General features: G+C 44.4%; 1 pseudogene; it reads right to left on the reverse strand.

Annotated features, from left to right (window-relative positions):
• Positions 1-495: 495 nt before the first annotated feature.
• On the reverse strand, positions 496-10,974 carry LOC116275421 (annotated as a pseudogene).
• Positions 10,975-11,210: the final 236 nt, after the last annotated feature.

Genomic DNA, 11,210 nt, shown 5'->3' on the forward strand with positions numbered 1-11,210 from the left:
CACCCAGAAGCCAAGCTGGCTTCACTTCTCACTGGCACTCACTGTGGGGTTTTATGGCACCTAAGCTGGGGCACTCCAGCAGCCCAGAGGGAACTCATCCCAGACAATCAAGAGGAAAAGAAGGGAAGCGAGAAAGAGATGGAGACCTGCTATTGTGGCCAACGATCCCACAAAGAGGGAAAGGCAGTCCACACATGGGATTCAGCCTCCAATCAAGCCCAGCACTCGCTGGCCAGGGCCAAGTGCTGAGCTTGCTGAGCCCACACTCACCTGGAATCCAGGCTGGCCCACAAGGGCCACACACAACCCCAGCTCCTGCCCGCACCTCTTTCTTCCCACTTCCCTGTGAGCAGAGGGAGCTGGCTCCGGCCTCGCCTAGCCCTGGAGAGGGACCCTTATAGTGCTGCAGTGGGCTGAAGGGCTCCTGGAGCGCGGCCAGAGCAGATGCCGAGCCGGAGAAGGCATGGAGAGCGAGCGACGGCTGCTAGCACCTTGTCACCTTTCAATCCCCACTCTAAACAGGACACCCCAACTGCTGTTGGGAATTGGGTGATGACCGCTCTAGCTAATTCCTGCTGGATTGGGGTGAAGAAGGGGCCCTGCAGTTGTAGCGTTCTCCAGAGGAACTCTTTAGGCCAGTGGAAGGGCCAGCAGTTCGGTCCAGGGGTCCTCGGTAGAAGTTGTTAGTCGAGCTCATTTGGGGTTCCATTTGTAAGACCATCCATAGCTTGATGGCCTCGATTCTAGAGGAAACAAATTTGACGAGGTTAAAAATACAGGGTCCCAGGTGTGTAACAGCAAGATGGCTGCCATGGGACCTAGAAAGGGGAGAAGCCATGCTGCCCAACTCCAGTGGTTGGTATAAGACTTTGAAAGGTGTTGTCTGATTTCAGAAGCTTTTTCCTGTATTGCCGGGCAGCATCTTGTACTATCCCTGACTGGTTAGTGTAAAAACAACGCTCTTTCCCTAAGAAGGTGCAGAGTCCTCCTTTCTCAGCAGTGAGGATGTCTAGGCCTCAGCGGTTTTGGAGAGTCACTGCTGCCAAAAAGTCTATTTGGGATTGTAGAGTAAGGATAGATTTCGTTACTTCTTGCAAACTGTCTGAGAAATCCTTTGAGAGTGTGTGGTAGTAGGATAATGAAGTAGATAAACTGGCTATTCTGGTTCCTGTAGCAGTAGCCATCCCTAACCCTATAAGTAGAGGTATTAGTTGTATGGCTCTGCGCTGACAGACTTGAGCTTTGAGGGGTACTGATAGGGTCTGATTTCCACAAGATTAGAAGTTAGGATAATATACGTTTACACTGTTCACTTTTAGCGAACTTTACTTTTGTTGAAAACCTTGTAAGTTTGGGATTTCAATTATTCTTTGCTGTTAATAAGACCTTGTTCAGCCCATATTAACTTACAATTGGTATAGATGGCTCCTTCCTGATTCTGTAAGTACTTTAAGGTTTGGCTGAGTACAAACAACTGGCACATTTGAGTAGACCAATTACCAGGCAATTTTCCTAACTCTGCTTCTACAAGAGTTTCCTTATTTACTGAATACCCATTGTGTCTTTTTTCCTTAATTGCCAGGGGAGGAACCATCTATCCTCCTGTCCTGAAGGGAGCTCCTCCTAGATCTGGTTGGACCTTTGTATGGGTAATTAATTAAGATTTAGATCCCCTGTTAGGAAACCTGCTGGGTTAAGGATTTTTGATTGGAAGGCTACGGGTTGTCAGTGGCCTCAGTGCTTTCAGGTTACGCCCTTGTTTACACTGACAAGGTGATATTGTTGTGTTATAGGGTTACAGAGAAGACCTTCAATTACCAATTATAGATTTTAAATGTACCCTGGCTCTTAAAGGAATAAAGCACACTGTTTTTTCTTTACTACTTCCATCTCCCTTTCTTTCTCTTTGACTTCTTTGCCTCTTTCTGACTCCCTCTTTGTCTCTGTCTCTTCCTCTCTCTGTCTCTCTCTCTGACTTTCTCTTTCTCTTTCCTTTCTGCCGGTCTGTGCCTGCCTCTGCTAGCCACTTAGGCTGCTGTTCTCCCCTCTCATTCCCCTTTTTGATGGCTTCAGCAGTGTAAGACTGCCACCTCCTTGGGTTTTTGCACCACGTGCAATAACTCCATGATTTCCTTGTGGCATTTAATGGGTGTTCCCCCAGAGGTTAGGAACTCCCTTTCTTTCCATATTGCAGCATGGGCATGTAGGATTAGATAAGTATACTTCTATCTGTATACATATTTATTCTTTTTCCCTTTCCCAGTTCTAAGGCTTGGGTACGTGTCACTAGTTCTTCTAACTGGGTGCTGGTCCCTAGGGGAAGAGGCTTACTTTCAAGTACGGTTACATCACTAACTATGGCGTAACCTGCCCTTTGTATCCCATTCTCCACAAATGAAATTCCATCGGTATATAGGTTAGGGTCAGGATTAGCTAAGGGGACTTCTAAGAGATCATCTCAGGCAGCATAAGTCTGGACTATAATTTGTTGACAGTCATGCCCGATTGGTTCCCCATCCTCTGGAAGAAAAGTGGCAGGGTTGAGGGCTGCAAATGTTCATATTTGAAGCACTGGTCCCTCAAGGAGTAGTGCCTGGTATCTAAGCAGGCGGTTGTCTGATAGCCATAAACTTCCTTTGGCACCTAGTAAGCCATTACATCATGAGTAGTCAAGGAAAGGTACTGTGCCTGGATGTGCGTGTAGGCTAGATTTATGTTTCCCTTTACACAAACATCTCAGTGTAGCAAAGAGTAACATAGCAGTATTGCTGCCAGCGTATCTCGCCTCCAGCCACAGGGCGGTTTTCTCCTATCTCATGGTGAGCTTTACACTGAGACATTTCATTCCCAGGGACGAGCAGGAGATGGAAATCTTCCCCTTATCTGAACTGCAAAGAGGCCTCCCTCTTTCACTACTCCTCCTCAGCACAGACCCTTCACGAGTGTCAGGCTGGGGGATGTAACGTCTTTCCTTTCCCATGAGGCCATATCTCAGGCTGTCTGTGTCGGGGGAAACCTTGGACAATACCCAGGCTTTCTTGGGCAGAGGTCCCTGTGGCTTTCTGCAGTGCATTGTGTCCCTGGTTAATAGAGAATGGAGAATGGTGATGACTTTTACCCGGCATACTGCCTGCAAACATATTGTTAACCAGGCACATCCTGCACGGCCCTAAATCCATTAAACCTTGATTCAATACAGCACATGTTTCTGTGAGCACAGGGTTGGGGCTAAAGTTACAGATTAACAGCATCTCAAAGCAGAACAATTTTTCTTAGTACAGATCAAAATGGAGTTTCTTATGTCTTCCTTTTCTACATAGACACAGTAACAATTTGATCTCTTTCTTTTCCCCACATTTCCCCCTTTTCTTTTTGATAAAACTGCAATCGTCATCATGGCCCATTCTTGATGGTCGCTGTCTCTTCGGAGATGCTGGGTACACCTGCAGACTAACAGCAGACAGAACAGGCACACCAGGATTAATACGAGATTTACAATAGTGGAACTTCTGATAGTTTTAACCCAAGTGACCAGGTTAAGATTTGCGAGGCCATCAGCAGCTTCTGCGATTGCCTCAGTTCCTGGCACCAAATTTAAATGGGCTTTTGATGCCTCAAAAAATTTGTTCTTTTAATTTTGAGATGTCTAAAGTAAGATTATCTTATCTTCCTTGTAGATGGCATCTAACCATGTCCCAGGGATGCTCAGACTCGTTATAGGCTTGGGGTGTAGTAAAAAAATCTGACGTATTCCAGTCACACTGTAACTGAAAACGATGTTCCAAGCTCATGAGCCTATCTCCCATCCAAATGACATTTTGTCTAAGATCATTAATCTGATCTGCCAACTTTTTGATCAATACCAGGTTGTGAATTCCACAATCTTGTAGAATATTTTGCCAATTGTTAACAAAGTGTACTGTTTGAACAGAAGAGTGCAATGCAACTCCTGCCACAGTGGCCATAGCTGTGACTGCAATTAATCCCATAATCACTGCAATCAAAGTAAAAATGAATCTTTTGGATCTATTTAGAGTGCCTTTTAATACTTCAGTCAAAATATGGATGGATGGCGAAGTCGCCCATGGTTGGTCCGCGGACACAGGGATCCACGTGCCCTCTCTTGCTCTAGAATACAGTACTGCCAATTAAAAGTTGAATCAATGCAAGTAAACAATCTACAATTTTCACAGGTTATAGTTTGGGAATCTGGGTTAATAACTATTTTACCTACAACTAGCATATAAGGGGGCTTTACACAACTTTGCAAAGGAATTATCAGACTGGAATTTAGGTCGATAGCATACGATGGCTTATGGTCTCTTGTTTTTATAGCTTGATTTCCAGACCAAATTCTAGTGTGGTGTGAGGCCACAGTAAGCTTCCAAAGTTCCGGGTTCTCAGGACCAGTAACAGGACTAACTTTGTTTGAGGTGATGAGATTCACTTTTCACTCCATTCCCAAGGGTAGAGAGACTCTAACGTTTTGTACTTATTTTTATCTAAACCTTCTGTTAAGTCACTGTTCACAGTTGGACTCACATGTGCACTGGGACACGATTGAGTTTGTCCTATGCAAATGCGGTAGAATTGACCTCGAGGTGCGCAATCTATAATGGTTCCGAATTCATCGTTTTGTAATATCGCTGCACTATCAGCCACCCCTTCTTCTCCAACTAAAACTCCTGGGCCTTTTGATCCTTTGGGAATTTCTTTGGGGCAAGGCTTCCCCTTAGGCCTAGACTTTAATGATCTTTGATAAGAAGGGTCCTGCAAATAATTTACCTGTGGCCTGAGTGACATTCCACTTACCATGTGATAAGTAAATCCACTGGTGGCACTAATAGTAGGTACTTCTACCAACCAATTCTGGGTTGCAGGCATTAAGCAGCCTGGTGCTCTCCCTAGGCAAATAGGAGGATAACGATACCCAGTGGAAATATTTATCATCATTCCTTCTTCCTCGGGTTGGGCAGGGCCACGATCATCCGTGGGGCCAGATACCCATGCACTATTATTAACATATACTTTAATAGGATTATCTACCCATGTAACTGCCCGAATTAAGGGCGGGAAAGGCACATAGGCCCTGTAAGTATAATTAGCTGCAGCTGCTCCTGCAGACATGAGGAGACTTACCACCGTTGATACAATCATCAAAGCTGCAAGCAGCATATTCTCTGGAGTTCATGTCACCTTTGTGAATGCACTTAATGCCACTGAACTGTATATTTAAAAATGGTTAAGATGGCAAATTTTATGTGCATTTTACCACCATCTTAAAAATCAAGAAGGAGGTGGAGAAACATCTCAAATTGGTGATCTAAGTTTGCTAGAGTCAATTTCTATCGTTTACAACAAAGCCCTCTGTTGTTTTGTACAGTGGTTAAAGTGAATGCAGGTGAAGGTCACTGGCCATGAGCAAGTCAAGAAAATAAGAGGCTGGATGTTGGATAGGTCATCCATCGAAATATCCATCAAATATGGATTTTCTAGATATTTGCAGGATGGTAGGAGTATATTGGGGTGGAGAGTATAGGATAAGAAAACTGACTCTGAGCTGTGGGCTCACCTTCACTGAATGGGGTCAATTGGTAAGAAGGTCATTGGATGATAGTAGTCAGGTGACACAAAGATTTGCATTCCAGTCTGGGCACAGTGGCTCACGCCTGTAATCCCAACACTTTGGGAGGCTGAGGTGGGCGAATCACTTGAGGTCAGGAGGGCGAAACCAGCCTGACCAACATGGTAAAACCCCCTCTCTACTAACAATACAAAAATTAGCTGGGCGTCGTGGCATCCGCCTGTAATCCCAGCTACTGGGGAGACTGAGGCAGGAGAATTGCTTGAACCCGGGAGGCAGAAGTTGCAGTGAGTCGAGATAGAGCCTTGCACTCCAGCTTGGGCAACAAGAGCGAAACTCTGTCTAAAAAAAAAGAGAAAAAAAACAAGATTTGCATTCCAAATAGCCACCATGCAATAGTTCATTCATTCATGAGGGCAGAGAAGGAATGGTCTCCAGCCACAGCATGAATCCATGAAGCACTGACTCCACCTCTTGAACTTGAGATATTGTATTGTGGGAGAATGAATGGACTTACCTTTTTAAAAAAAATTTTATTTTTATTTTTATTTTTAGACTTTAAGTTCTAGGGTACATGTGCACAATGTGCAGGTTTGTTACATATGTATACATGTGCCATGTTGGTGTGCTGCACCCATTAACTTGTCGTTTACATTGGGTATATCTCCTAAAGCTATCCCTCCGCCATCTCCCCACCCCACAACAGGCCCCGGTGTGTGATGTTCCCCTTCCTGTGTCCAAGTGTTCTCATTGTTCAATTCCCACCTACGAGTGAGAACATGCTGTTTGGTTTTCTGTCCTTGCGATAGTTTGCTCAGAATGATGGTTTCCAGCTTCATCCATGTCCCTACAAAGGACATGAGCTCATCCTTTTTTATGGCTGCATAATATTCCATGATATATATGTGCCACATTTTCCTAATTCAGTCTATCATTGATGGACATCTGGGTTGGTTCCAAGTCTTTGCTATTGTGAATAGTGCCGCAATAAACATACATGTGCATGTGTCTTTATAGCAGCATGATTTATAATCCTTTAGCTATATACTCAGAAATGGGATGGTTGAGTCAAATGGTACTTCTAGTTCTAGATCCTTGAGGAATTGCCACACTGTCTTCCACAATGATTGAACTAGTTTACTGTCCCACCAACAGTGTAAAAGTGTTCCTATTTCTCCACATCCTCTCCAGCACCTGTTGTTTCCTGACTTTTTAATGATCGCCATTCTAACTGGTGTGAGATGGTATCTCATTGTGGTTTTGATTTGCATTTCTCTGATGGCCATTGATGATGAGTATTTTTTCATGTATCTGTTGGCTGCATAAATGTCTTCTTTGGAGAAGTGTCTGTTCATATCCTTTGCGCACTTTTTGATGGGGTTGTTTGATTTTTTTTCTCGTAAATTTGTTTAAGTTCTTTGTAGATTCTGGATATTAGCCCTTTGTCAGATGGGTAGATTGCAAAAATTTCCTCCCATTCTGTAAGTTGCCTGTTCACTCTGATGGTAGTTTCTTTTGTTGTGCAGAAGTTCTTTAGTTTAATTAGATCCCATTTGTCAATTTTGGCTTATGTTGCCACTGCTTTTGGTGTTTTAGACATGAAGTCCTTGCCCATGCCTATGTCCTGAATGGTATTGCCTAGGTTTTCTTCTAGGGCTTTTATGGTTTTAGGTCTAACATTTAAGACTTTAATCCATCTTGAATTAATTTTTGTATAAGGTGTAAGGAAGGGATCCAGTTTCAGCTTTCTACGTATGACTAGCCAGTTTTCCCAGCAACATTTATTAAACTGGGAATCCTTTCCCTATGTCTTGTTTTTGTCAGGTTTGCCAAAGACCAGGTGGTTGTAGATGTGTGATATTATTTCTGAGGGCTCTGTTCTGTTCCATTGGTCTATATCTCTGTTTTGGTACTAGTACCATGCTGTTTTGGTTACTGTAGCCTTCTAGTATAGTTTGAAGTCAGGTAGCATGATGCCTCCAGCTTTGTTCTTTTGACTTAGGATTGTCTTAGCAATGCGGGCTCTTTTTTGGTTCCATATAAACTTTAAAGTAGTTTTTTCCAGTTCTGTGAAGAAAGTCATTGGTAGATTGATGGGGATGGCATTAAATCTATAAGTTACCTTGGGTAGTATGGTCATTTTCATGATATTGATTCTTCCTATCCATGAGCATGGAATATTCTTCCATTTGTTTGTGTCCTCTTTTATTTCATTGAGCAGTGGTTGGTAGTTTTCCTTGAAGAGGTCCTTCACATCCCTTATAAGTTGGATTCCTAGGTATTTTATTCTCTTTGAAACAATTGTGAATGGCAGTTCACTCGTGATTTGGCTCTGAGTTTGTCTGTTATCGGTGTATAGGAATGCTTGTGATTTTTGCACATTGATTTTGTATCCTGAGACTTTGCTGAAGTTGCTTATCAGCTGAATAGCCTTCCTTTAAGAGGTCCCCAGGAGAAACATCCTTAAGGAAGAGCTAAGTGTTGGTTTAAAAAAGAAATGAGTTGGCCGGATGCGGTGGCTCATGCCTGTAACCCCAGTATGTTGGGAGGCCGAAGTGGCCAGATCACAAGGTCAGATTGAGACCATCCTGGCCAACATGGTGAAACCTCGTCTCTACTAAAAAATTAGCCAGGCGTGGTGGCACGTGCCTGTATTCCCAGCTACTTGGGAGGCTGAGGCAGGAGAATTTCTTGAACCAGGGAGTTGGAGGTTGCAGTGAGCTGAGACTGTACCACTGCATTCCAGCCTGGTGACAGAGGGAGACACCATCTCAAAAAAAAAAAAAAAAAAAAAAGAAATGAATTGAGGGAACTGCTTCCATTAAAATATAGGGATGTAGAGTTGTTCAATATGGAACTTAAAGTGATCCAGAGCCTGCAGAGAGATGTGAGAAGAACAGCAGCAGTGAGAAGGTGGGTCAGGAGAGAGAACGCAGGGTGGAAGACTAGCCAAGAAGGATGGTCAGAGGAGCAGCAACCTAGGGTAATGGTGTCAAGCCTGGTGGTTTATGTGGCCCCTAAAATGCCAAGGACACAGACCCAGCAAATACTGGAAGGCTACAAAGGTAGACAGGGCACTTGGATAAAACAAGGGTCAACACAGTTTGCACTTCTATGGGATTTTGTTCTGTGAAAGGGCTGTGTATAACACAGTAACCCCCAAGTGCAGAAGGAGCCTGGAAACCCAAGGAGGCAGAGAAATCCAATGTGTGGGTTTTGGGTGATTTATTAAGGTAACTTACAAACAGAAATGTGGTCTTGGGCAGCTACAAGATAGGTAGGTCTCTGCACCACAATCCCCCAGACCCAGGGCTTATATCTTGGGGAAAATTATACGTGCTTTGGAAGGAATGTGTAGGTGGCTACCAGCGTCACAGCCTATGATTTCTGTAACAGTAACCAGGGTTGTTTTGAAGGAAACTTACAGTGAATGAGTGTTCCCACATAAATAATAATACATCAACTCAACATTTTGGAGGCATTCCCAGACTCAGGATTAGTCAGTGGATTGGTATTTAAAATAAAGTCACTCTTGTCCCCACCAAGAGTTTTCCTCTTCAATGAATGAGGAAGCCTTGTGTAGCAAGCAAAAGTTCCTCTTCAACCTTTCCCCTTTAATTCACACATGTTATTGATATCTTTTCTCAAAACTGTTTCTTATTTTATGGTAATAACTGTTAAGCCTTATGTAACAAATGTAACAGAATAAGCCTACTCTGACTTCAGTATCTATGTTAAACATGCTCACAGACACATAGTACATTCTATGTCCTTGTACCTCAGTCAAAACATTCGTGCTGGACGTGCCCAGGCATGTCCCAGCTTGCAGCCTACACTCCTCTCTTATTTGGGAATATTATTACTTTTCTAAGTCCTTTCATAAGCAACTTCCTTTTTTTCCTTCGTTCCTCACTGCCTTTACCTATTTAAAAAATTTAGAATGTTAGCCAATCGGGTTTTAGTTTACATTGTGAGGTCTGGCTCCAGCCAGTGGAGTCAGGACACAGCAATAGGGACCTCAGGTGTAAGGCAAAAATAGTCTAGTATCTTTTTTACTTTGTGGGTACTCCCAGCAGGATTGCTGACAGGCACCAACCTTTCTGCAAAGAGTGAAAATCGCCTTGTTCAGGAAACTGTTTGTCTAATTGTGAATTCCTCTCTGTGACAGTAGGGAATAAGCATTTATTTCCAACACTTTGGGTCTCCCAGCAAGTGTGTCCGGAATTGGTGGGTTCTTGGTCTCAATGACTTCAAGAATGAAGCTGCGGACCCTCGCGGTGAGTGTTACAGTTCTTAAAGATGGTATGTCCGGAGTTTGTTCCTTCTAATGTTCGGACGTTTCTGGAGTTTCTTCCTCCTGGTGGGTTTGTGGTCTTGCTGGCTTCAGGAATGAAGCTACAGACCTTCATGGTGTTATAGCTCATAAAGGTGGTGCAGACCCAAAGAGTGAGCAGCAGCAAGGTTTATTGTGAAGAGCAAAAGAACAAAGCCTCCACAGCAGGGAAAGGGACCCATGCAAGTTGCCACGTCTGGTGCTGGTGACCAACTTTTAGTCTCTTATTTGGCCCCGCCCATGTCCTACGGATTGGTTCATTTTACAGAGCACTGATTGGTTCATTTTACAGAGTGCTGACTGGTCCAGTTTACAGAGCGCTGAGCGCTGATTGGTCCGTTTTTACAGCGTACTGATTGGTACATTTACAATCCTTTAGCTAGACAGAGTGCTGATTGGTGCATTTACAATCCTTTAGCTAGACAGAAAAGTTCTCCAAGTCCCCACCCGACCCAGAAGCCCAGCTGGCTTCACCTCTCACTGCCACTCACCCTGGGAGTTTACAGCACCAAGCCTGGGCATTCCAGCAGTGCAGAGGGAGCTGGTTCCAGACAATCAAGAGGAAAAGAGAGGAAGCAAGAAAGAGAGGGAGACCTGCTGTTGTGGCCAACGATCCCGCGAAGAGGGAATGGCGGTCCACGCACAGGATTCAGCTTCCGATCAAGCCCAGAAGGCGCCGGCGCTCACCTGGAACCCAGGCCAAGGAGACATCTTCTACGGAACTTTTGAAAAATCTGGAAAGTGGTTAGCATTTCAATTATTACTAACCTAACCATGTATCATTGACAGAGATAATACTTCATGAGAGTTTCAATTAACTGTTGCTATTAAAGTTGTTAAATGGTTTCATTATTTTAGATAACTAAATCTATACCAATAGGTACTATAGGTTGTTTTAAAAAATCTTCCTAACACTGATTACATACTTCTTAAGCCTTGTTAGAGCAACGCGCGCAGCCCAGCTCCCGGCCAGCGCCTGAGCGCCTCTCTCTTCACACTTCCCCGTGACCAGAGGGAATGGGCTCAGGCCTGGCCAGCCCCAGAGAGGGGCCGTCATAGCGCAGCGGCGGGCTGAAGGGCTCCTGGAGCGCGGCCAGAGCAGACGCCGAGGCCGGGGAGGCGCCAAGAGCGAGCCAGGGCTGCTAGCACGTTGTCACCTCTCAGAAGGACTACCTGAGCCATGTAGTTTGCTGGCTTGGGGAGAAGCTCGGGTTTGATGCAGCTTTTTCCGAAGCTCCCAGGGAGTGCAGTCTGAGCCTGGTTTCTGATTGTTTAGGCGGGAAAGCGTGGCCC

This window comes from Papio anubis, chromosome 6 (assembly GCF_008728515.1).
Source record: "Papio anubis isolate 15944 chromosome 6, Panubis1.0, whole genome shotgun sequence".
Lineage (NCBI taxonomy): Eukaryota > Metazoa > Chordata > Mammalia > Primates > Cercopithecidae > Papio > Papio anubis.